Source organism: Pan troglodytes, chromosome 8 (assembly GCF_028858775.2).
Source record: "Pan troglodytes isolate AG18354 chromosome 8, NHGRI_mPanTro3-v2.0_pri, whole genome shotgun sequence".
NCBI lineage: Eukaryota > Metazoa > Chordata > Mammalia > Primates > Hominidae > Pan > Pan troglodytes.
Genome location: NC_072406.2, coordinates 67,664,907 through 67,691,275, shown reverse-complemented (window position 1 = coordinate 67,691,275; position 26,369 = coordinate 67,664,907). Strand labels below are relative to the sequence as shown.

The following is a 26,369-nucleotide window of genomic DNA, read 5'->3' as shown; positions in this document are numbered from 1 at the left end:
CAATCATGGCAGAAGGGGAAGGGGAAGCAAGGCACTTTCTTTGCAAGGTGGCAGGAAGCAGGGCCAAGCGGAGTGGGGAGAGCCCCTTATAAAACCAATAGATTTCATGAGAACTCACTCACTCACTATCATGAAAACAGCATGGGGGAAACCACCCCCATGTTTCAATTACCTCCACCTGATCTCTCCGTTGACATATGGGGATTATGGGGATTACAATTCAAGGTGAGATTTGGATGGGGACAAAAACAGGCTGGGCGCAGTGGCTCACGCTTATAATCCCAGCACTTTGGGAGGCTGAGGCGGGCTGATCACGTGAGGTCAGAGTTCGAGACCAACCTGGCTAACATAGTGAAATCTCGTGTCTACTAAAATATGAAAAAAGTTAGCGGGGTGTGGTGGTGCATGCCTGTAATACTGGCTACTTGGTAGGCTGATGCAGGAGAATCGCTTGAACCCAAGAGGCGGAAGTTGCAGTGAGCCGATATCGCGCCATTGCACTCCAGCCTGTGCAACAAGAGCGAAATTCCGTCCCCCCACATCCCAACCAAAAAAAGAAAAAAGAAAAGCCTAAACGTATCAAATAAGTTCAAGGGATTCATTGTACAGCCTGGTAACTATAGCTAATGATGATATATTGTGTTACTAGAAAATGTAAAGATAGTGGGTCAGTGTTCTTACTGCACATAACTGTCAATTTCTAATGAAGCTAAACCATACACTTACCACATGATCTAGCAACTACAATCTGGGGCATTTATTTCAAATAAAATAAAACTGATATTCACACATAAACCATATGTGACTATTGATAGTCACTTTATTTATAACAGTTAAAATTGGAAACAACCTCTATGTCTTTCAGTGTTTTACTGGTAAAACTGTGTTTAACTGAATATACATTTATTCATGCCATTAAATACTCCTCAACAGTGACATGGAAAGAGCTATTAAAAATTGATACATGTAAGAATGTACTGAATATTCATCGGTATTTTGAAATGTGCAAGACCTTTTGGATAGGTCTTTAGGAAATTATGCTGAGTGAAAACGAAGTCTATCTCAAATAGTTACATAAGAAATGACTCCAGTTCTTTAACCCAAGCTTTCCAACCCACAGTCCATGGACTGCATGTGGTCCAGGACAGCTTTACAGCTTTGAATGTGGCCCAACCCAAATTTGTGAACTTTCTTAAAACATTATGAAAAATTTTATTTTATTTTATTAGCTCATCAGCTATCATTAGTGTATTTTATGTGTGGCCTAAGACAGTTCTTCCATTGTGGCCCAGGGATGCCAAAAGATTGGACACCCCTGTGATCTTCTTGAAATGACCAAATTATAGAGATAAAGAAGAATTCAGTGATTTCTATAGATTAGGAAGGGGAGCAAGGAAATAGCTATGGCTATTAAAGGATATCACGAGGAACTCTTTTTGTATCTTGACTGTGGTGGTAATCACATGAATCTACACAAGTGAGAAAATCGCATAGACCTAAACATGCACACATGCATGTGCACACACACACACACGAGTGCATGTAAAAGTGATGAATTCTGATTAAGGCCAAAAATTATAGCCATCAGTTACATGGTTGTGATACTGTACTATATTTACGCAAGATATTACCATTAAGAGAAACTAGGTGGGAACACATTCAAATCAACTAGAGTGTCATTTTCTCCAAGTTTGTCTAGATCACATGCAGAGGGGAGCTGATTAGTTCTCTTTAATAGCTGGCACAATCTTAAAAATCTGTCTCTTCCACTACATTTCTTGAGGAAAGGTTGTATTCATCTTTGTTTTTCCACAGCTTAGCACTGTATTCCAAGAATATTGCCTGGCATGGTATGAATGCGCCATAAATATTTCTTTAATGAATTCCTAAATAAAATAATGAAATTCTGCAAAATAAAAAAGTATCACGAGTAGTTTTTCAGGCTTATTGAGAGTTAGATAAAAATATTTTAAAGAGAAGTGCTTAATTTTATGGGTTGAAGTCTCATACATTTTTTTCTCTTTTATTAAGTAAGTTAGCCTATTTTTCCATCATAAAAGAAACATGACCAATGGAAAAATGGTCAATACTATGTCTTAAATAGCCACAGATGATATAAGCATCTAATTTCTATTAAGGTGAGCAGAAGAAATCATATGACTGTGCTGCTGTTTATATATTTCCAATGTAATTTCTCATCCAAGAGAGGAGATTTTCTACACAAGCAGACTAGAGAAGGTCCATGGTAAATGTAATATATGAATTATGTAGCCCCCCTTCACTTCAAAGTGAATTATTTTATATGATCTTGGGTATTCATTTTAAGAATAATAAATGAAAACATGTATTCTATATAACACTGTACATTTGTAATGAAATATCACAGCCTTTTGCTCCTATTGGTCTGATAGTAAGGCTTGAAAGATAAAAGATATAAATAAATGACAGTAAAAACTCCTTCACCTTCAATAATTCAAATTATGTCATATTTATGAAGTGAACTTCGTTCCTATATTCTTTTATCTTCTATGCCATTTCATTTCCACAGACATTATTATTGTTCATATATTTGAGGCTATTTTCTATGATTAGCAACTATCAAATAATTCCTTTATCTCACTCAGGTTATTTTGAAACTTTTTAAATCAAATCAAAGCAGAGTAAACAATATGAGCTTGTACGTAATGAAAAATCATGTTAGAAAAAGCTTATCAAATTTCTAATCGTTTTACTTAGAATATTCAATGTTATAGATTACAAGTTTGTTAGACTACAGAGGAGAATCATGGCTAACTGTGATTTGATTTTCCAGTATGTTTGACTATTTATACAATTAGTTTAATTTTATGAAAAGAAGATAATTAACAAGGGCACACCCCAATGAAATTTTAGAAAATAAAAAACATCACTGTAAACAGCACCACATAAAGAAACAAAGCATTTCTGAAGCACACACTTGGGCTGTATCTAATCTCATTTTATTCTACCACCACCACCACCAAGGATAACCACTGTTACAACTTCTAACACCTTAGAATAACCTATTTTTGAACTTTATATTAATGATATCATGCAATATATACTCTTTTGTGAGTGGCTTATTTTACTCAACACACTTTGGGGATTCATTCATGTTTTTGGTTGCAATTGTGGTTCATTCAGAAAATGCAGTTTGTTTGTATTGCTATATAGTATTCTTCTCTATGAATATACCATCATTTATTCTTCAGTTTATTCTGAATACATATTTGGGTTGTTTCCAGTTTGAGATATTTTGAAGTGATTCTATGAACATTCTCCTGCTTATCTTTTCATGAGCTTAACTATGCATTTTTGTATGGTTTATAACAGATATAGAATTTCTAAGTAATGAGAAATGTGTAGGTTCATTATTGTTAAATGCTGTCAAAATGTTACCCAGAGTGATTGTACCAATCTATACTCTACTCTGCTGTAAACAAGATCTAGTCATAGAATAGAATATCCATTCATTGTCTGAGCCTTGAGGTGAGTACATAGAGATATCCTATTGTAGTTTTAATTTGCATTGCTATGATAATGAATCAAGTTCAGCCCCATTATATATGTGTATTATCCATTTGGGTATTCTCTTTTATGAATTGCAGGCTCCAATTCCTCAATTCTCTATTGCATTACCTGCCTTTGTTGTTTTGTTGTTGTTACATATATTTCCTAGATATACAATTTTTTTCCTCCCATTCTGTGGCTTGTCATTGTACTTACTGTCTTAATGGTCTCTTAATTATGTTAAGTACAATTAATTGATTTTTCTCCTTGTTGGCATGTTGTGTGTGCTAATAAACCCTTGATTATCCTAAGGTCATGAAGATAGCCTCATTATTTTTTAACATTTTATCATATATACACACACAATTCATGTATTTTATCATATACACACACAATTTGCATATTTTAAATTGACAAATATAAATTATATATATTTATGGTGTACAAGGGGATGTTTTGAGGAATAAATACATTTTGGAATGACATATTCATCACTTCACATTCTTAGCAGTTTTTGTGGTGAGAACATTTAAAAGCTCCATTGAAAGTTTCAAGTAAACAATATATTGTTATCAACTGTAGTTACTATTCTGTATGATAGATCTCTAGAACTCATTCTTCCTAACTGTAATTTTTGTAACCTTTAACCAATGTGTCTTCATTCCTTTCCTATATTCCCAGCCCCGGTAATCACCTTTCTACTCTCTGCTTAAATGAGTTAGACTTTTTTAGATTCTACATTTAAGTGAAGTCATGAGCTATTTGTCTTTGTGTGCCTGGCTTATTTCACTTAGCATAAAACTGTACAAGTTCATGTAGATTGTCACCAATGACAGAATCTCCTTCTTTTCAAAAGCTGAATAGTATTTCATTGTTTATATATATGTGTATATATATATATATACACATATATATGTGTGTATATATATACACATATATATATATATACACCACATTTTCTTTATTTGTTCATCTATTGATAGGGAGAGTTTGGTTGAATATATATCTTGGTGATTGTGAATAATGCTGAATAAACATGGGAATACAGACATCTATGACATACTGATTTCATTTCCTTTAAATTTATTCCCAGTTGTGGGATTTCTGGTTCATGTGGCTGTTCAATTTTCATTTTTTAAGGAAATGCCATGCTGTCATATTGACTATACTAATTTACATATCCACCAATAGCGTACATGAATTGCCATTTTTCCACATCCTCACCACTATGCTTGCTTTGGCAGCACATATAAAAAATTGTTATAATTTTCAAAAACATAACTGTCTTAAGAATTTCAGCTAAATTTTCATTAAGGGATGGCATGAAGAGAAGATAAATATGGAGCATAATTATAGCACATTTTAAAATTTATACAAACTCAAATATGTAATGGATATATTGACTATTCACAAGGGGAGTTTAGTATAATTGTGCCATTTAAAAAAAACCTATTTCATTTTACTTTATTTTTTTGAAACACAGTCTCACTCTGTCACCCAGGCTGGAGTGCAGTGGTGCCACCCTAACTCACAGCAGCTTTGATTTTTGGGCATAAGCAATCCTCCCACTTCATCCGCCCAAGGAGCTAGGACTCCAGGCATGTGCCACTATGCCTAGTTATATTTTTATAAATTTTTTTTTTTTAGAGAAGGAGTCTCACTATGTTGCTCAGGCTGGTCTTGAACTCCTGGCCTCAAAAGATCTTCCCATTTCAACCTCTTAAAGCCCTGGGACTACAGGCCTGAGCCATCATGCCTGGTCCTTAAAATATTTTAAATAATTATGCATTGTTTTCCTGACACTTATTTTTCCTAAAAATGACACAAAGTCAATTGGAACTATTATGAAAAGCAAACTAATAAACAACTTTCATCTCTGGCAAAAATAAGCCCGTTTTGTTTCAACATTCAGAATGTAGTTGTGGTGTCAGTGGGTGGCAGTAACTGTTAACACATGTGCAAAGATTAGTCATTAAATTTCTTTAAACCAAAATTCCATCTACTGCAAAATGGGAATATTTATAATTTTATTAAAATTATCCAAGATAATAGTTGGAATGTGAAAAGTAGATTGCTTTTACTTTAGGTGGCAACTATTATATTATTACAACAACTACAGTCTGTGAGATATGCTGATATACTCTTGAAATTGACTATAGTAGGACATGATTACATATAACTAAGTATTGTGAATGTAATACCATCTGATACCAAAGACAAATTAGAAGAATCATTCATAGGAATGATAAATGGAAATGATTGGCATATTGTTTGCTGAAATAAGACTATCTGAAGGTCATTTTTATTCTTGGTTAATTATACATATAGTTAACCTTACATAACTAACATTTCTACCATCCTTGCTAATAGAGGATCATGCAAATCATTCAAATCATGCCTGAATCAAATAATGTAAATTATTCAAATCATACAAAATGTTTCCTCTAAATTTCACTGTTTTGCATTATCATCCTCAAGGTACCCCTTAAGGACTGAAAGAACTGTCCAGAGTACAGATATATTCCTTGTATGCATTAACTTATAATTTACAGGGCCAATGCCAATGATTGTTAATAAACCCAGTACTGGATTTGAGAGCTCTTCACCCTCACTTCAAAGCATTTAAAATAGCTTTTACTTTTGTGTTGGGCTGCTTTATGCTAATATTCTTCTCAGTCTCTACAAATGGAAATCCACCCAATAAGGGTGATTTTCTTGGCACCAGGTGCTTGCTATCTCTGTTGGTTTATAAATAATATGTTTAGGATCTAAATGATTATTATATAATTCATTTTATTTATCTTTGGGAAACACTGAAATGTATGGGGGCAGTAGAAACTAGAGATGTATTGAGTTTGAGCACTTTTTATTTAGGATTAACAAAGCTCAGACAAATACCACCAAAAGTATGTTTTCTTACAATCTCTATAGACTGGCATATGCTTTATATTAATGTATGACTGGTCAACCTGCGATAAGTCTTATTATAGATGAATATGTATATAGAATAAATTAATGCTACTATTTATTAGAAGTAGTTATGTGCTAGATACTACAAAGAGCATTTTATAGATACTGTCTAATTCAATCTTTCCCAAAAATCTCTAAAGTAAGGTACTACTATCCCTGACACTTAAAAAACATTGAGTATAATAAGATAATTAATAAATAAAACCAGATGACATAGCTAACTGATGGTAGAATCGGAATTGACACTCACAGTCCATTCCTCACTTCCTTCTATTGAAAGTTTCTACCTTAGAGATTTAATTCTGATGTCGTATTCTTTGTTGCACACTAAAAAAGTGCAGGGAAACACACAATTTAATTCTGTCAAAAAGTCTGGCCAATCTGTGTTTTATTCTAGAATCTGATTTTTTTAATGCAATGGTTTAAAAAATATTCTAAATACTTTTGTTGTATATTTATGTTTCATAGATAAGATTAAGGAAATAGATTTATTCATGTTTGAATTTTTCAATATAATTTCATTTTTCAAAAAGTATTAAGCTTTTGACTTGTTTACATCTTTTTCTGGTTAAACTGCCCAGCGATTTTTTATTTTTACACATTTGTACTTGTTGCTATGTACTCTTGCTCACAGAGCAAACTGCTCAAGTGATTTTCTCTACACATATTTTCTCTAATCTTTAACATATTGGTGTTACAGGGCACTATGTGTTTCCTCATTTTTAAATTGCCTGCAGAACTTTCCTTGAAGTTTCAGAATATGAAAAGTAGAGGTGTACCTTTAATCTAAATACAAAGGAAATCATAGCAAAGGCCAAAAACTATAGCTAAATGCACTGCCTTGGAAGTAAACAGAACACTGAATACAATTTTGAGTCTTCTACTACAAATGATGTAATCTTGGAATGTTACTTATTTGTCTGTCTCAGCTTAATCATCTGAAAAATAAATATAGTCACACACATATCTTACAGGGTAATTATAACAACTAAATCGGTTAATAAATGAAAAGTATTTAGTATCATTCCAGATATCTAGTAAACAACAATGTCTGTTATTTTTATAATACACAATTTCATAGAGCTTAAATATTTTTAAAAATGAGTGATTGAATAAATGAACGAATCAATTCTATGTTTCTTTTGTTCAGCACACCTTTGTTTTATATATATTTAAATTTTTATCATCCCTCTGATTCAGGCTGATGAGATCAGAAAAAACAAAAGCAAAAATAAAACTTACCAGGCCATGTTTTTTATGTCCATCCTATTACCAATATTAGCTCCTCAGTGGCAAGTCATAACCACTGTTTGAGGCAAAAATACTGGAGGATCAAAGAGAACTGTAAACTATTATTCTCTTTTCTTTCATTTTTCCCTCTTTTCTCCTTTTTTTCTTTGTGTTCTTCCTTGCCACTCTCCTTTCTCCCATCTCTTATTCTTTCCCTCTCTCATTCTTTTCTTTCATCTTTCTTTTTTTATTTCTTTCCCTTTTATTAGTTTTCAATTTTTTTATAATACTAGGTGTTGAGAAATTAACAAAAAAAAAGGGCTGAACACAGGGCAGCAATTTGCAGTTAATAATGACTTCAAATTGTTGAAAACTTAATTAGTTGTGTCGGAATTAGTAGAATGTAGTTGGAGCTACATATCCAGCATATACCTGGTTTATGAGAGATCAAGAACATTAAATATTTCAGAGTTACAAACAGAGATGTTATTGTTAAATCTGTGATGTTCGATAAAGTAGCCAAGGGTGTGTAGGAAAATATGTCTTGGCATATTATTTGCTGACCTTACTCTAGAATAAACCATGTTAATCCAGGTTAAGAATGACATGGAAAGTTTTATTTTTAAAATACATATTCTTGGATGTCACATCTAGATGTTATGATTTAGTAGGTCAAAGTGGGTTGGGAACTATAATGTGTATAATTTAAATCTTTCACCAGCAATCAACATTTTAAAAAAGTTAAAGAAAAATTTTTAATGTGAATGGCACTATTAAGAGGAAACAAGCTACAAACAGAGAAAACGTTTGCAAGTCACATATTAACAAGAGAATTGTATACAAAAATATTAAGAACTCGAAACACTCGACAGTAACAAATAGAAACAAAGTAAAAATTCAGTTTTTTAAAAATTGGAAAAGACCTGGGACACTTAACCCAGGAAGATATAAATGTGTGAAATTAGCCCATGAAAATATGTGCGACAACATTAGTAATCAGGGAAATGCATTAAAACCATGTTGCGGCACCATCACATACTTATGAGAATATCACACACAATAAACAAAACTACAATACCAAATGCTGATGTGGATGTGGAGAAATGAGAATACTTGAATACTGCTGGTGGGACGCTGGAAAACACTCGATCACTTTCTTATAAAGTTAAATGTACTCTTTCTATGTGACCGAGCAATCCAGTCTTCGGCATTTACTTTATCTAGAGAAATGAACACTGATTTTCACACAAAAATCTACATGCAAATGTTTGTAGCAGCTCTATTCAGAATCATCAAAAACTGAAAACAATTTAAATGTCCAGCAGTGGGGCAATGAATAAGTAAAGTGTGATACCTCCGTGCATTGGAATACTACCCAGAAATAAAAATGAATGGACTATTTATAAATATAACATCTTGGATAAACCTCAAAGGCATTCTCCTAAATGAAATAAGACAGTCTTTAAAAAGTTAATTCCTTTCCAATTACATTTAAATGACATTATCAGAATGATAAAATTATTGGGAGGGAGAATATCCCAGTGGGTGCCAGAGTGTAAGGGTGGGAGAAAGGTGTAACTACAAAGGGTAAGCCTGAGTGATTTTTTCCGTGATAGAATTGCTCTGTGTCTTGATTTTGGTGGTAGATTCACAATTCACAAATCAATACTTGTGTTAATATTTATAGAACTGTACATTCCACAAAAATATTTTATTTTATGTTAATTTAAAAATTAAAATTAAACAAAATCACCAACCAAAAAGCTCTCTAGTTCTGAAGCACAACCAGGATTTGAAAGCAGCCCTATTATGAATTGCCTGAATTTCACTGATGAATGTTAAGTCAGTAAGTCAGGAATATAGACTCAGAAATTTATATTTTTAATACATTTATAAGCTGTTTATGACTTATGTGAATAAAAGGATAATTATCTCATTGAAATCTACCTGGTAGTGTTGTAGAAGATGAATATTAGGAAAATGATTTGAGAAAATATAAGGTCGTCGGTAACCCAAACTTTCATACTTATCATGTTGTATTGTTATTTATTAATTAACATCTCTGTTTCTCTATTGTACCCTGAGCTGCTTTAAGTCCGATTTTGCCCTATTTAATTCGGAATTCTCATTATTAAGCTCAATGTGTGACACAAACCAAACATTTTATATTTGACTCTCACTCCATATATATGAAATGATTGTTTTCAGGGATCAGATTAATGGGGTGATAGAGGCAGAGGTTGGTTACAGGTATCCAAACTGATAGGAGGTCAAAATCTGGATATGATATCTAGTTTACTGTGAGATATAATTACCATTGTATGTCTCATTGTTTTACTTTACTCAGTGATATTTTGGAATAAACTATCACTATGTGGCTCCAACTCTATTCTTGGTTTCCCCAAAAATCAGACTAGGGCATAAGTTGTATTAGGAATCTCAGGCATCAGGAGTGAGGGTGAAGGGGTGTTGGGCAAGGAGATATAAAGATCAAATATAAAGAAGCATCTCTGAGCTATCAACTGCTGAATACAAGCAGTGTCCAAGAAGGTAAGACAAATAATGATGTTAGAACAAGATTTTTATAAGAGAGAAAGGAAATCATTTATCCACTCGCTTTCACATTTTCATTGATCAAATATACAACCCACGGGACAGTACTCCTGAAATCGTAGATATTTAGGCACCAAGGAGGGTTTTGTACTGTTGTGTGCTTTGTGATCATCAGAAGAGCCTTTGAGGTAGAAGTGCAAGGTATGTGATGAGTGATGAGGTTATGAAACAAGACTCAGTCAGGTTGCATCTGCCTGAACTTGATTAGAGTCCACACAGGACTCAGTGCTATAGCAACTGTTGGTATGATAAATATGTGAGGCCAAGCAGATCTAAAGTTGACAAAGAGATACTGTATACACTTGCCTGCTCTTTCACACACTGCCTGTAAGGTAGGAATATCAGTTTTATTTTTCTGTAGGCTCAAATTTCTGGTCTAGAACCAGGATATTTTTTATTTAATAACCAACACTTGCTCTTTCCACTAACATTCTCCAGTTGACTTCAAATCCTAGCTCTGCCACTTTGTAGGTTGGTGCAAAAGTAATTGCGGTTTCAGACCATGAATTTTAAGTCATTATAACTAGGCTCAAACACATCTATATTAATCAAAATAAGAATCATTACAATCAACACATTTTTGCCAATGAGAAGTGAGTATGTTTATTCCTATAGTGTAAAAATCTGTGCTTTGGGATTTGACGACCTCTTGGAAAGCATTTTCTGCATTCTCCTGGTTGTGGAAGCGTTTTCCCTGCAAAAAGTTGTAGAGATGCTTGAAGAAGTGGTAGTCGGATGGTCAGACATCAGATGAATATGGTAGATGAGGCAAAACTTCATAACCCAATTAGTTCTACTTTTGAAGCATTGGTTGTGCAATGTGCAGTCGGGTATTGTTATGGAGAATTGGGCCCTTTCTGTTGACCAATGCCAGCTGCAGGTGTTGCAGTTTTTGGTGCATCTCATAGATTTGCTGAGCATACTTTGAGATGTAATGGTTTTGCCTGGATTAAGAAAGCCATAGTGGATCAGACCAGCAGCAGACCATCAAACTGTGACTATGACCTTTTTTTGGTGCAAGTTTGGCTTTGTGAAGTGCTTTGGAGCTTCTTCTCAGTCCAACCACTCAGCTGGTCATCACCGGTTGTCATATAAAATCCACTTTTTGGTACACATCATAGTCCAAAAGAGAAATGGAGCCTTGCTTTTGCTTAAAATAAGAGGAGACAACACTTCAAAACGATGACTTTTTTGATTTTCGCTCAGCTCATGAGGCAACAACTTAGCGAGCTTTTTCACTTTTCTATTTGCTTCAAATTCGGAACAACCGTAGAATGGTTGGCATTGTGTTCTTTGGCAACTTCTCTTGTAGTTGTGAGAGGATCAGCTTCGATGATTGCTTTCAACTGCTCATTGTCAACTTCTAATGGCTGACCACTATGTTCCTCATCTTTCAGCCTCTCATCTCCATTGCAAAACTTCTTGAACCACCACTGCACTGTAAAATTATTAGCAACTCCTGAGCCAAATGCATCGTTCATGTTTGAAGTTGTCTCTGCTGCTTTACGACCCGTTTTTGAACTCGAATAAGAAAATCACTCAAATTTGCTTTTTGTCTAACAAAATTTCCATAGTCTAAAATAAACATAAAATAAACAGCAAGTAATAAGCCATTACCAAAAAAAGTGATAAATGCATATTAAAGTGATGTATAATATAACCACATTTATTAAAAAATGTATTCCATTATCAAATGGCAAATTTCAGCAATGCAAAAACTGCAATTATTTTTGCACCAACATTAGCTCTTTGAAGTTGAGTAATTAACATTTTCAGCTCCGATTTTCACTGATAAACAATAAAAAGACGAATATTTATGCAAAGGTTTAGGGAGAGAATGCACATAATTGATACATGCAAAGTATTTAGCACCACAAGTGGCACATAAGAGCCTCTCAAAATTTATTAGTATTATTGTACTTGTAATAATAGCAGTATTTGTAAAATAATGGGAATTTTGACAAGAGAGCAACGAGACTTAACATTCAGGAAAACTCAGAGATGTTGAATCAAGGAAACTACTTAGGAGAAGATTAAATTACATATGAAAGCAACTTTAACATTATTTGAAAGGGAATACATTAATTCCTTGAAAAGCAAACATTAGCACAGATTTGGGAGCAGTGTATGGTAGGATGGTCAGTATGAAAAGAACCAATATCAAGCAAAAGAATAAATAAGTTTCTCAGACAAAGAGATAAACAGTTGAATTCAGCGGAGAAAGCAAACAATGACAATAAAGAGACTTGAAGTGGCTTGGTTTGAATTTGAAACAAAAAGGGGATTATAAAGACTTAATTTTATCAGAATGAAAAAGCGGATTACTGTTGAATCCCTAGAGAAGGCTTATTTATTATTGTTTTATGTTCCAGATTACTTGAGCAACAATGATATAATGGAAATTGCATAAAACACAGTTTATGTCCCACTTATAAGGTTAGTAGGAATAAAAGTCGTGGATGAAAAAGCATCAATTTAGTACTGAATACAGTTGAAAACTATGAGATAATACAACACTTATTTTTTTTCTTCCTCTGAAGCCAATTTCAAATAGAAAAATTGTCATTGAAAGGATGCATTCATGAGTCACGCATAAAGGAAGGAGAAGTGAATGAGAAGATATAAGATATTTTAAATTTGAAAGTAGTTTGGAAGAATGCAGAGACAGTATTAGGAGAAAACACAGTAAGAAAAGCCACTCTTTAGGTAGGTTTAAATTTGTCTAACACATGGCAGAAGAAGAAGAAGAAGGAGAAGAAGAAGGAGGAGGAGGAGGAGGAGGAGGCAGCAGTGGGGGGAGGGGAGGGGGAGGAGGCAGAGGGGGAGAAAGCAGGGGGAGGGGGAGGGGGAGGAGACAGGGGAAGGAGGAAGAGGAAGAGGAAGAAGAAGAAGAAATAATAAAACATGTGGACCACACATACTTAAAAACATATGATTAAATCAGATATGTTATGATTTATTTTTAAACAATTGAGAAGAGCCAATTGGTAGAATCCAAACAGTTGTGTGAGGAGAATTTCCCATGTTACTAAATACTGTGTAAAAAAAACAAGAAAAGAAAAATAAAACATTCAGATAATTTTTCAACTTAAGAGCTGCACCAAAATTCTCAGAAAATTTTACTATTTAGGTTTAATAACATGAAAAAAATTATCAATGAAAATCCTTTGATTTGACACTTTCTAGTAAAAGTCAGCACCTGCTTGTTTTTTAAAACTCCATTTTCTATCTTCGATGAACAGAATGCTCAATTTGAACACTTGATGTCTAGAAGTGGAAATTCTAGAATGTCAATACTGTTCTGTTTCTTCATCACTTCATTCTCCTTATTTCTAATATTTCTCCCCAATAAAGTCATAATAATCTATTTATCTATCTTCCCTCTGCTCTGAATTATCTTTCCTCTCTTTTAGAAGAGGAGGTTAAGAAAAAAAGGATTTTGAAAATTAGTCATTATTCTAAAGTACCCATTGGCACTTTCCTACCTCCCTGGTGGCCTAGGAGGCTTCCTAGTACTCAGATCATTTAAATAATGATATGTATGTATGTGTGTGTGTGTATGTATGTGTGTGTATATATATATATATGAGTTTATATATGGTATATATTCACCCCTACATATACATGTCTCTGTGTGAATGCATTCATGATAAATTATTTCCTTAGAGATATTTATAGTTGTGTCAGAATCAATTCTGGAACTAATACTCTAAAACATTAAATGTCTGCTATATGGAAAAATGGTGAAAGGGATTGAGTGTTACTTCTGTGGAAAATTGGGAGGAAGTGGCTTAGAGCTGGGTGAAAGGATAGTAGAGTGAGTTGGATGGTACCAGATTATATATATCATGGAATGGATTATTATTCCAAGTGTAGAAAGGAAGTAAAAAAAAGGTGATAACAATATAGTTATTGGAATATCCCTCCATGAGTTAAACTCTTCAACTTATTTAATACTAAAATATTTGTAGATATCTTTATAGCTTGCATGCTCTCTCTCTAAGGCAAAAGTTCCAAAAGAGGAATTCAGCCAGATTATCTTTTCTGCCATGACTCTCTTTATCTTACAATAGGATAATGAAAATGAAAAATCTTTATAAATATTTTGCTTTAAGATTCTTTGAGCATTTGAACCTGTGTATTTACAGCAAATGTTCTATTAATGTACTATTTTCATAGTATCTTTTTTTTTAGTTACCATTTGATCTCTCATTGAATTCATTTTCATCACACAATATGTTATGTGCTGTGAGAAGAGGAAATTTTTCAGAGCTAAAAAGCAAAATATCCAAAATCTATTCATGTATCCATGGTAACCATTATATCTTGAAAAAACAAGAGCACGAGGAAGCAGTCATTTTGTAACTGGTAAGAGAAAAATGGTCATTAAGATACAGGATGTGAATAGATGTCTGTCAATGTGACTAGAAAAATATTTTAATGAAAAAATACATGAAAACTATTCTTTTCTTGAGCCTGTTCATGATTGTTTAGCTATGAACATTGGTTCTGGAATTACTTTCAAACAGCTCAGTGCTTTTGAGAGTTGTCAGGGTCTTCTAGCACTGGCGATTAGGAAAGGTAGAGGACACTGGGACTTCACACCTCAACAGAAATAACAATCTAGCACAATATAAGTCTCTGGACACTGTCTTCCTGGTCCATGACTACAGAAGAAACATGGGAGACATAATAAATCCAGTAGAGAATGCATCATTCTCAATAGACCCAATAGTTCTCCTCACTTCCATTGCTGCCAGATTGATCAAGTCCACGCAATCTGTCACCTAGACTCCTGCCCAGTCATCTCTCTGGTAGCTTTGTTTCCATTCCTGCTCATGTCCACAATGTCTTGTTCTCCACAAGACAGACAGAATGATGCCATTAATAAGGAAATTACTCACCTCTTGCTTGGAACTTTCCAATGGCTTTCTATCTTATTTCATTGTATAATCCAAAATCCTTTAAAGGACTTCAAAGATGCAGCATGGAGGTAATCTGGCCCTTGATACCATTCTTTCCTTTCAGTTACACTGGGATTATTGTTCTTCCTTGACCCACAGTAAGAAAAACCCTGTCTCAGCACATTTGCACTATTCCCTTCACAGGGAATGTTTCATTTACAGACATCCTTAAAGTTTTTATTTTCCTTCTCTTCATTTAAGTCTCTACCAAGATAGTCTTCTTATATTTCACAGACAAGCTTAACTGATACAACTTTCTAAGTTTTAGTATCTTTAATGTATTTCTTACTATAAAACACTATGTTTGTGTGTTTACTTAATTACTTCCCTTCCATATATGTGAGCAGGGGTTTGTTTTCTTCACAAAGGCAGAGGTTTGTTTGTTCATTACCAAATTCTTGTCTCCAGCAAGCATTAGGGCCTCGTTATTATTGTTATTATTGTTGGAATGAATGAAAGAAAGCACAGGAAGAAGGAATGGAATTTGTGTGTTATTTCAAACACACATAATAGGACCAACACTCTCCAATATATTTTTCTTCAATGATGCAAATATTCTATATGTGTATTCATATAGTAGCCACTAGACAAAAGAGTCTATTCAACCTTTGAAATGTGGCTTGTGAAATTGAGGAATTATATTTTGTATTTTTTAAATTGAATTAAATTTAAATAGCTAAATGTCTATAATATTGGTAAGGGAAGCCTGGGACAATGACAGAGGCAGGTATATAACTAGGTCTTCTAGTACAGCATGTGGGCCCAAGTATTCCTTGTGTGATTAAAATTTTTAAAAATACTCATGGAAATTTTTGTATTATTTGTAATAATTGCCCTACATTATCAAAAATTCCAAGCAGACTTCAAAGACCTTGTTTTGACTTAGGCTTACAATTCAATTGTGTGATATAAGAAATTATAATATTATAAATAAAAGGTTCAAGTTTTAGCTGATGAGAATCAAATAAAAATAAAAAGAAATATAACATTTTGATTTTCAAATTGCAAAACGTGTATTAAACAATTATTTCTATAATGACTCCTGCCCAGGCAGCTCTCTAGTTGACCTGTGGGCACAGACTTAAATAATTTTGCTTAAAATATATAAAACAAAGACTTTGACCCTTCAATTTCATGTGTAGAAATTCACCAATGAAATAATCAGATTCAGGTTAAATGTGTTTTCAATGAAGCTATTATTTATAACAATGCAACCCTGGGAGCATTCTCAATGCCCTAGGGTAATTAATTTACATGAAATAGAAATGACTGCCTCCTATTGCTGAAGTACATGTGTAGAACTAAACCACTAATTTTTGTCCTAAAAAGAATTAAATATACAATGAAAAATAGTATGTATTTATTTGTGTGTGTATAATTTATGATTGCTTAAGCCATTGATAATTAGTTTTATTGTACTTATTTATGTGTTTCAGGAGGCTTTAATGTTAATAACTATACTAGCTTAGGTTAATTATTTCTGTTTGAAGTAAAAACCAACAGTTCACTAGCTCTTGACTTCCTAAGGATTACCTCAGCATATTTTACAGCTTTGCATTTAAGTAAACTGCCTTCCCCTTTATGTAAAAAAAACTTCCACTATACTCTTTTTCTTAAATTTTTTATTTATTTATTTTTTATTTGCCAGTCTCCCTCTATTTCCCAGGCTGGAGTGCAGTGGCACGATCTCATCTCACTACAACCTCCAGCTCCTAGGTTCAAGCAATCCTCCCAGCACAGCCTCCCAAGTAGCTGGGACTACAGGTATGTGCCACCACGCCTGGCTAATTTTTTGTATTTTTTGTAGAGACGGGGTTTTGCCATGTTGCCCAGGCTGGTCTTGAACTCCTGAGCCAAGTGATCCTCCCACCTCAGCCTCCCAAAGTGCTGGGATTACATGTGTGAGTCACTGCACCCAACTCACTTTAATCTTTTTACCCTTCTAATTTACAGTAACCTGTACTGACTATATCTCTAATGTCCCAACTTCTCCTGGATTCTCTGCTCTCAATCACCTGAACTTTCATCTCACAGGAACCGTGAGCAGCCAAGGTGGACCTACATCAGTCAAAATGCTCCTGTCTGCAAGAAATAATACTCTATTTAGACTATCTTAAACTAATATATTAACCTCTCATTGTAGAGCAAAAAAAAAAAAAAAGTCCAAAGATAGGAATAACCTGGGCTTAGTTTAACGCATATTGCATGATTCCAAAATGCGTGGGGTAATTCGTTTGTTTGTTTTGCTTTTTGCATTCACTGCAAAGGTCCAGAGATTCAATGCTTTCAGTTTGAAAACATGCTCGACATTGGATCATTCAATGGAATTTATGTATCTAAAGGAGGTTTCATTCTATGATAAATTTTTCTAGATCCACATAAACCTCAAATTAAAATCAGAGTATATTATAAGAATTAAGGGAAAGCTGATCCTCCAAAGAAAATCAAGATCAATTATAAAGCTACATTCCTACTTCCATATTCCTGACCGCATAGAATTTCTGATTTTAGGAGAAGGATTCAGACATAATTTGGATAAAAAGGGTGTCTTCTTCATTGCAATGTGTACACATGCAACACTTCTATATTTGAGACCAACAGATTTGTTCATTTGTCTTTGATACTTTTTAAATATCTATAACTGTTTAGCTCTTTGATCAAGACTATTTGTTACCTCTTCCACATAAGTATTTATATGTTTTATTTGTGTGGGTTAGAAATGACAAATGAGCTATTGTGTAGTGTTACATGTGTCAAAAAATAGCAGGTTATTTGTTAGTTTAGCTAAGGTTTGTGAATATGGCATCACGATTCTATTCTGCGTGTTGTTAGAGTTTTTTTTGAAATAGTCTTACATCTTATTTTATATACCATCCTTACTTACCAGTGTTTGTTCATAGGTTAATTATGGTGAGTAATCTAATGACTGTTAATATCCACAATAAACAGGGCAAACACCATTATAAACTATTTATCATGTTACTGTTACTAATAACATAACTAAATATAATTTATTTGACTTACATATATGTATAACTTGAAAAAATCCTCTCAAAAATTTGGAAATTTAGGCCGGGCGCGGTGGCTCACGCCTGTAATCCCAGCACTTTGGGAGGCCGAGGCGGGCGGATCACGAGGTCAGGAGATCGAGACCATCCTGGCTAACACGGTGAAACCCCGTCTCTACTAAAAAATACAAAAAATTAGCCGGGCGTGGTAGCGGGCGCCTGTAGTCCCAGCTACTCGGGAGGCTGAGGCAGGAGAATGGCGTGAACCCAGGAGGCGGAGCTTGCAGTGAGCGGAGATTGCACCACTGCACTCCAGCCTGGGCGACAGAGCGAGACTCCGTATCAAAAAAAAAAAAAAAAATTGGAAATTTATTCAGTAGAGTTTATAAGAATATTACAAATAAGAAAACATCTTATGAAGGCAAAATGAGTTGTTATACAAAACATGAAGATCTTCAAAACAAGAATAAAAGAGTATCACACAACACAAGAAAATAGGAGTATCAGGGACAATGTACCATTGCAAATAAAATGAGAATTGAAAAAATTTGATTTTTCTACCCTTGAGTTTTTAAACTACTGTAAATTTTAGCTGATGTTTTCAGCAATCATATAGGTCTGATTTATAGAGTACAGGACCGACAAGAGGGTGGAGGAATTGCCATAGTTCAACTCTGGCTTAGGGCTTTGAAGTGGTGCTATATAGTTATTCTCACAGTAAAATGGTTCACCTTTCATTTTATACAACATGATGATGGATGGCACTTTGAGAGCCTTGAGGTGATATATAGCATCCTCAGACACTGAGATATACTCCTAGTTTTTAAACAGCAATGCACCAGTCATCGCCATTAATGGGTATACTGGCTTTTGGTATATTTTAATTATGTCATGGCTAGCAAATAGAATTTTCCTGAAAATATTGGTTAAAAGATAACTTCTTTTATCAAAAATAAGTATCAATATAACTATAACTCTGACTATATATATATATAGAGAGAGACACATGCTCTATTAGGACATAGTATATTTGAGAGATTTTAATACAAAGAAACAGAAAGAAGTAATATTGTGGCATTGTAAAAAAGAATAATATGAAACTCTGAGACCTAACTTATTATTCTTTAAAATGTGGATCAAATTACCTGTTTTATTTGTCGGCACATGTTTTCTGTTAAACATAAATGAGATAATATGTATGATGTCACATGTATATTGATTCTAGTCCAATATCCTTTTCTGGTTTTTCTCTTGATTCCTTTTATAAGTAATCTAATCCTTAAGTTCTATTTTTTCCATGAGTTTCTATTTTTGACCTTCTTCTCTTACCTTGCTACATTTTCCTTATATTGGGTGATTATATTCACTTCCATTGATTTAGAATCAATAAAATTGATTTTCTATGAGGATCTATCACCAATTTCAAGTCAAGCTCTAACACACAAATAAGGAACTAGCTGCTAAAGATCTGCAGCTGAATTTAATCATGTCCCTTCTGTTTCGGTTTAATCTCCATTGTGCTTCCAAAAGTCAAAACTACAATCTAAATAAAAGTCATGACAAACCTAAGTAAACTAGAAATCTGGAAATCTCACTTAATAGTTTCATTTTATAACCACGTAAATCTAAGCAACAACTAAACCCTACCTAGTATAATACACATACTTGTAATTCATTCTATCTTTTCTGTAGTTATATATACATCCTTCATTTAAGCTACAGCAATATTAGTTTCTAACTTGTCTTCCTACATGCTGAACATCCCACAAAAGGTAGATTGCTAGATCTTAAACATAAGCTTACATATCCTTACCACACTCAAATCTTTTAATGGTTCTCCAACACCTGTAACATATTGAGATTTTTTTGTTTTGTTTTGTTTTTTGTTTTTTGAGACGGAGTATTGCTCTGTTGCCCAGGCTAGAGTAGAGTGGCACAATCTCAGCTCATTGCAACCTTGCAACCTCCACCTCCTGGGTTCAAGCGATTCTCCTGTCTCACCCTCCTGAGTAGCTGGGATTACAAGTGTGTGCCACCACGCCTGACTAATTTTTTTGTATTTTTAGTAGAGATGGGGTTTTACCATGTTAGCCAGGATGATCTTGATCTCCTCACCTTGTGATCCGCCTGCCTCGGCCTCCCAAAGTGCTGGGATTACAGGCGTAAGCCACCGTGCCCGGCTCATACTGAGACTTTTAACATGGCCCATGTACCTTAATCATTGGGCCTCTGACAATTTCTGCAAATGTCAGCTGATGCCCTGAAAGTGGGACAAATATGAGGACACACCCCTATATCAACAATGTGAAACTCAATTTAGTTCTCTGAATACACCATTCAGATTCATGCCTCAGTGGCTTCACGCATGCTGTTTCCTACATCGAAATATCTTTCTCTCCTTAGACATTTAAATAACTGTACTAATCTTTAACATCCTTTCTTATGTATTTTCTTCTATGGGAGATCACATCTATTCTATATCTGAATTTCTACAATAATCTAGTTAAATGTCTGAACCCCGTCCCCGCAACACACAAACTCATTTGTAAGCTTCTTAAAGGCCTGGATGGATCATCCCGACACATGAAGGTAAGAAGGTAAAGACTTTAATCTGAAAATGTATTATTATGGTTTATTAAATCATATTTACTGAAGAAACAGTTAATTAAAACATGATGATGCCTTTGTATGTAAATAATTACCACTAATTATCTAAAAAGGCATAATTTAAACATCTGAGTTCAAAATTAAATCTTCAACTGCAATAATAAATTCAATGCAATGTACATTTATGCTGTTCATTTGTTTGTAAAAAATAATGGCCCAATTAATGACATATTTTCTTTTATTAATAATAAAATATAAAACAAATGAAACATCTTTTAAACAGATAATTCAAATTAGAACTGATGTTCTTTTTTATACGTTTTATCATTTAATCTATGTTATAAAAAGCGTTTTTTACCTGAAAGTGAGCAACTGTTCATGATGCTAATAATTAAACTATTGAATACATAACGTGTCAGGCATGATACTACCATACTTCAAAATTCACAAAAATTATATTAGCAAACCATACGTTAAACTGATCTTTGCTACTCTGCTTTAACTGGGAAGTGGTGGAGGTAAAGCTTCAGGCCCCAGAGATCAGTAAGTATTATTATTATTTTTTTTTAAAAAGGAGTTTTGTAGTTACATAGGCTTGGAATATGGACTAAATCTTTTTAAGTAGGTTTTTGTTTGTTTGTTTTGTTTGTTTTCTTTTGAGTAGAAGCCTTCAGAGTTCTTATATTGCTAATGTGTAATTGATCATTTGACTTTTTTTATAAAAGGTGTTTTCCCATTTTTGCCCAAAAAGCTATTAGAATTTTGATGGAGATTGCATTGAATCCATGGACTAATTTCAGACCGCCAGCTTAACAATATTAAGCATTCCAATCCATGAATATGAAATATCTTTCCATTTATTTAGGTCGTATTTAATTTCTACAGTGTTTTATAGTTTCCAGTGTACAAGTCTTTCACATCTTGGTTAAATTTATGTTTAGGTATTTTCTTCTTTTTGACACTATTATAAATATAATTGTTTTCTTTTTTCTTTTCTTATTTTTCCATAAGTTATTGGGGTAAAGGTGGTATTTGGTTACATGAGTAAGTTCTCGAATTCATATGGAACTGCAAGAGGCCCTGAATGGCCAAAACAATACTGAAAAAGAAAAGCAAAGTAGAAGGATTCCCACTTCCTGATTTCAAAACCTATTACAAGGCTACAGTAGTCATAAGAATATAGTATTGGCATAATAATAAATACATAGACCAGTGGGATAGAATTGAAAGTGCAGAAATAAACATCTGTGGCCAATTTATTTTCAACAAGGGTGTCAAGATCATTCAGTTGGGAAAGAATAGTCTCCTCAACAAATCATGCTGGGACAACTGGCTAACCACATGCAAAAGAGTGAAGTTGGACCCCTACTTCATTCATATATGAAAATTGAGTCACAGCGGTTCAACAATCTAAATTTAGGAGCCAAAACTGTAGATTTCCTACAAGAAAACATATACATTAATGTTTATGACATTGGGTTTGGCAATGGATTCTTTTGACAGCAAAAATATGAGCAACAAAGGAAAAAGTAGATAAATTGGACTATGTGAAAATTTAAAACTTTTGTGCATCAAGGAACATTATCAAAACTGTGGAAAGGCAACTTACAGATTGGGAGAAAATATTTGCAAAGCACATATCTTGTAAAGGTTTAATACACACAGGACTAAATAAATAGTCCTACAATTCAACAAAAACTAAAAACAAGTATCTCAACCAAAAAAAAAAAAAAAAGAATAAATAGGAATTTAACAAACATTTCTACAAAGAAGTTATATTAGTGTCCAAAAACACATGAAAAGTTATTCAATAAAATTGATCTTTAAGGAAATATAAGTAAAATCCACAATGAGATACCCAGTGAATAAATCAATAAAAATAAAAAGTGTATTTCCCAAGAGTATTTGACGTTTTTTTACCATATCTTTAAGAATGCTTCAAGAAACTAGTATCTCAGAACTATAACGTGAAAAAAAATGCTGCTTTGAAATTTTAATCTGTAAGTCAATATTTATCTAAAGACAAAAATACATCTTGTTTGAAAGAATTTATCTTTTAAGCTTGTTTACTTTATTATTGAAACAATTATCATAAATATGAACCTCAGTATTCCAGAAAATAATAGAATAATATATTGCCTTCTGGAAAATATTCAGGAAATATTCTACTGTAGTCTCTCTAGTGTACAATGGAAATGTTAAGCAACTAAATGGAATCATAGCATAATCTGAAAACATGCGAATTCAAGTTCTTCAATGAGAAAATGATTTTCAAAATATGCATTTTTGGTCTCAGTTTCATAAGATATTTCTTTCTCTGCCTCTCACAATATCCAATATATTTCAAGAATAGGTTAAAATATTATTTGGGGAATTCATGTATAGAAATCAAGTTATATCATTATAAGTTATAGCGTGAAGGAGCTGTGTAAAACGGAGCTACTTATGGAGACACTTTCCATTTTGAGAGGGATTAGAGATTGAAATAGAGATTAGAATAGAATAAAACCAACATGATTCAACACAGAAAGCTGCAGATGAACAGCTTCTTCAGATGTTTACACAAGTGATTGCCAAGTACAGGTATAAAGATCCACAGAAGTGAAGAGATGAGAAGATAGAGTGGAAGAATCTGCTATTAAAATGGAAGAAATAGAAGGGAGCTGAGAGGAAAGGCAGGATTCATAGGAAATTATGGCTACCTCCTCATTTCTTGACAATTGAAAAGGAGAAAAGGAGGAGACAGTCATCAAAGAAGGATGAAGAAAAGTGAAGTCATTTTGAAGGGATCACCAGTCCTGAGTATGAGGACAAATCAGCAAGTCCTGATTACAAAATCATTTGGATTAATCAGAAAATATATTTTAGTAATGATGAATATATAGGGTGTGAAAAGATGTAACAGACTCTTAGAGGGAGAGATTACTTCTTGATCATTTTTTTGAGACGATATAAAGGAAAAATGAGAACTGCTAGTGAAATTTCAGTAGATATTAGTAAAAGTCCATGGGATAGATGATTGCTGAAGATGAGCCATTTGGGTAAAAAAGATACTGGAATGATACACTAGAGAGATATAGTAAGAGACTTCTTAAATAATCTCTATTCTGAGATTTTTTTGCTTGACCTAGATCATGACCCAGAAAACATTTATGCAAAATCCTTCAAAAGGAAGATAAAGAGGGTCGATAAAATACTATTGTAATATGTAGCATTATGTTACTTATTGCTTTCTAAGTACAACTTTATAGTGTTAACCTCTCTGCTCTGGCAGACCCAGAGTGCAATCCTTGGACCTTTTTTCTTTAGTGCATAGGAATTCCCTTGATTGTGTCTTTCAGTCACAGAACCGTAAATCCAATCCATACAGTAATTACTCCTAAATTTCTTTTTCAAGCATGGACCTATTCCTTGAAGTCTATAATCAACTGCCTATTAGCCATCTCTGGTTGAATATCTCAAACATAATCTGACCCAAACTGAGCTTCTGATTATTTTTCCTCTAAAGCTGCTTCTGTCAAGTCTTCCCCACCTCAGTTTACAGCTATTCCCTCCTACTAGTTGCGTGGACCAACAGTCTCTTTTGGATAATCTTTGACTATCTTCTTTTATTCCCACATCATGTAAAATCTGTTAGTGAAAAGTTTTGATTTTAACTTCAAAGTATGTTTGACCCCTTCTCATTGTTCTGGTCCTAGTCACTGTCATCTCTGCTTTAAATTACTGCCATAAACTCCTAATGTATCTCTCTGCTTTCCCCTGAACCCCATGAATTTTATTCATAAAATAGTAGCTAGAATAGAAATCTCTTCAAACCAAAATCCAAATGTGTGTCTCCTCTGATGGAAATTTTCTAATGGCTATCTGTATAACTCTGATTAAAAGCCAAGATAATCACAATGATTTACAAAACATATACTCCTGTCATTTCTTCCAGGTTCACCCCATTGCAGCCACAGTGGACCTCTTAATATTCCTTGAATATTGCGAGGCACACTTCCATCTGAACACATATATATTTCATCTCATTCTTCCTGTAAGGCTTTTCTGCCTGGTATCTCTATGACTTGTTTGCTCACTTCCTTAAATTGTGTATTCAAATACTACCTCTCCAATAAATATCTCCTCATTCACCCTACCTAAAATTATAACACCTCCTCTTTATCACCTATTATGCTTTATTTTTCTCTGCAACCTCCACCAAATATCATTCAATATATTTAACATATTAAATGTGGTTATTTTAAAATTTACCATGTAAGCTTTTTGAAGGCATTGAGTTTTTTCTGTTTTTCTAACTATTTTATTGACTGTGCATAGAACATGCCTGGCACGTAATATGTGTTCAATAGTTATTTGTTTCCTTGTTTAAATAAATTAATAAAAGTTCAAACCATGTAAATCATTTACTTCCACCCTCAGCTAATACAAATTGATCAGAGTTGGATACAAGCTACACCACCAGTCAATACACATATTATTTAGTAACCCAAGACCTTAGGCATGTGATTTTTTTTTTCAAGATGGGCTGAATCAATCAGAACCTCTTTTTCAGATATTTGAATTGTTAACTACAGGAATCTTGCCAGTTATATTGGGGGGGAAAAGGAAGATTATGATATAAATAAGGTAAGAAGAGGTGACATGTGAAAAGATAATAGATCAGAGAAAAAAGAAGCCTGAGTAAAGAGAGAAAGATATTTGGTAGAGGGCAGAGAATAGAACAGATGGAGAAAAGTACAAGGAGATAAAGGCCATCTCTAAAGATGTTACGATTTCAATTCCAGGTCATACCATCAATTAACTCTAGACTAAAAGTTGGGTTTTTTTTATAGCATACATGTATCTCTGTTTTTCACAATTGTAGACAGCATGCATTTCACTCTGACACAACTGAAAACATCTTTTAATTCCTTAGTTTGGTAAATTACCTGATTCTGCCTTCAAGAATTTCTCCTTTCAAGCTGGCTATAAACTCATATCTAGTCATTAAATGTTCTACTCACTCCCACCCAACTTGGCCTGCTAAAATTGTGCATAAGTCCAGGAAGATATTTTGTCAGGTCCTTTTGTTCAGAGACCCATATTGGTTTCTGTTGAAAAGCACTTTGTTGTGTCCTGCATGGTCCCTTATGCCTCTATGCATTTGGTTTTCCCATTCCAAATTTGGAGTATAGGAAATTTGATTATGAGATCCATCATACTGCAAGGACTCAGGCTTCCTAGAAACAGCTCACAGCCCTTACACTCTCAGGTCCTTCTGGAGAACAGACAAAACTCAAGTCCCTGATGCTTATAAAACAAAATACCACCTTTTCTCTCTCTCTAGTCTCCAGAAATGTGCCCTCCTCAGCTTATTTCTTCTCAGAGGTACTTTTCATCTCCCTTAAAGAAGAGTCTGTGAGACACTGTGAGAATTTTGTTAAGGAGTCCATCATATTGTAAGACC

General features: G+C 33.8%; 1 protein-coding gene and 1 pseudogene across 7 annotated transcripts in view; one reads left to right on the top strand and one right to left on the bottom strand.

The window, feature by feature from the left end:
• Positions 1–26,369, top strand: part of PCDH15 (protocadherin related 15) — a 1,753,436-nt gene that overhangs the window by 263,663 nt on the left and 1,463,404 nt on the right. The gene's annotated exons all lie outside the window — the stretch shown is intronic.
• Positions 10,886–11,913, bottom strand: LOC129136110 (histone-lysine N-methyltransferase SETMAR-like; annotated as a pseudogene).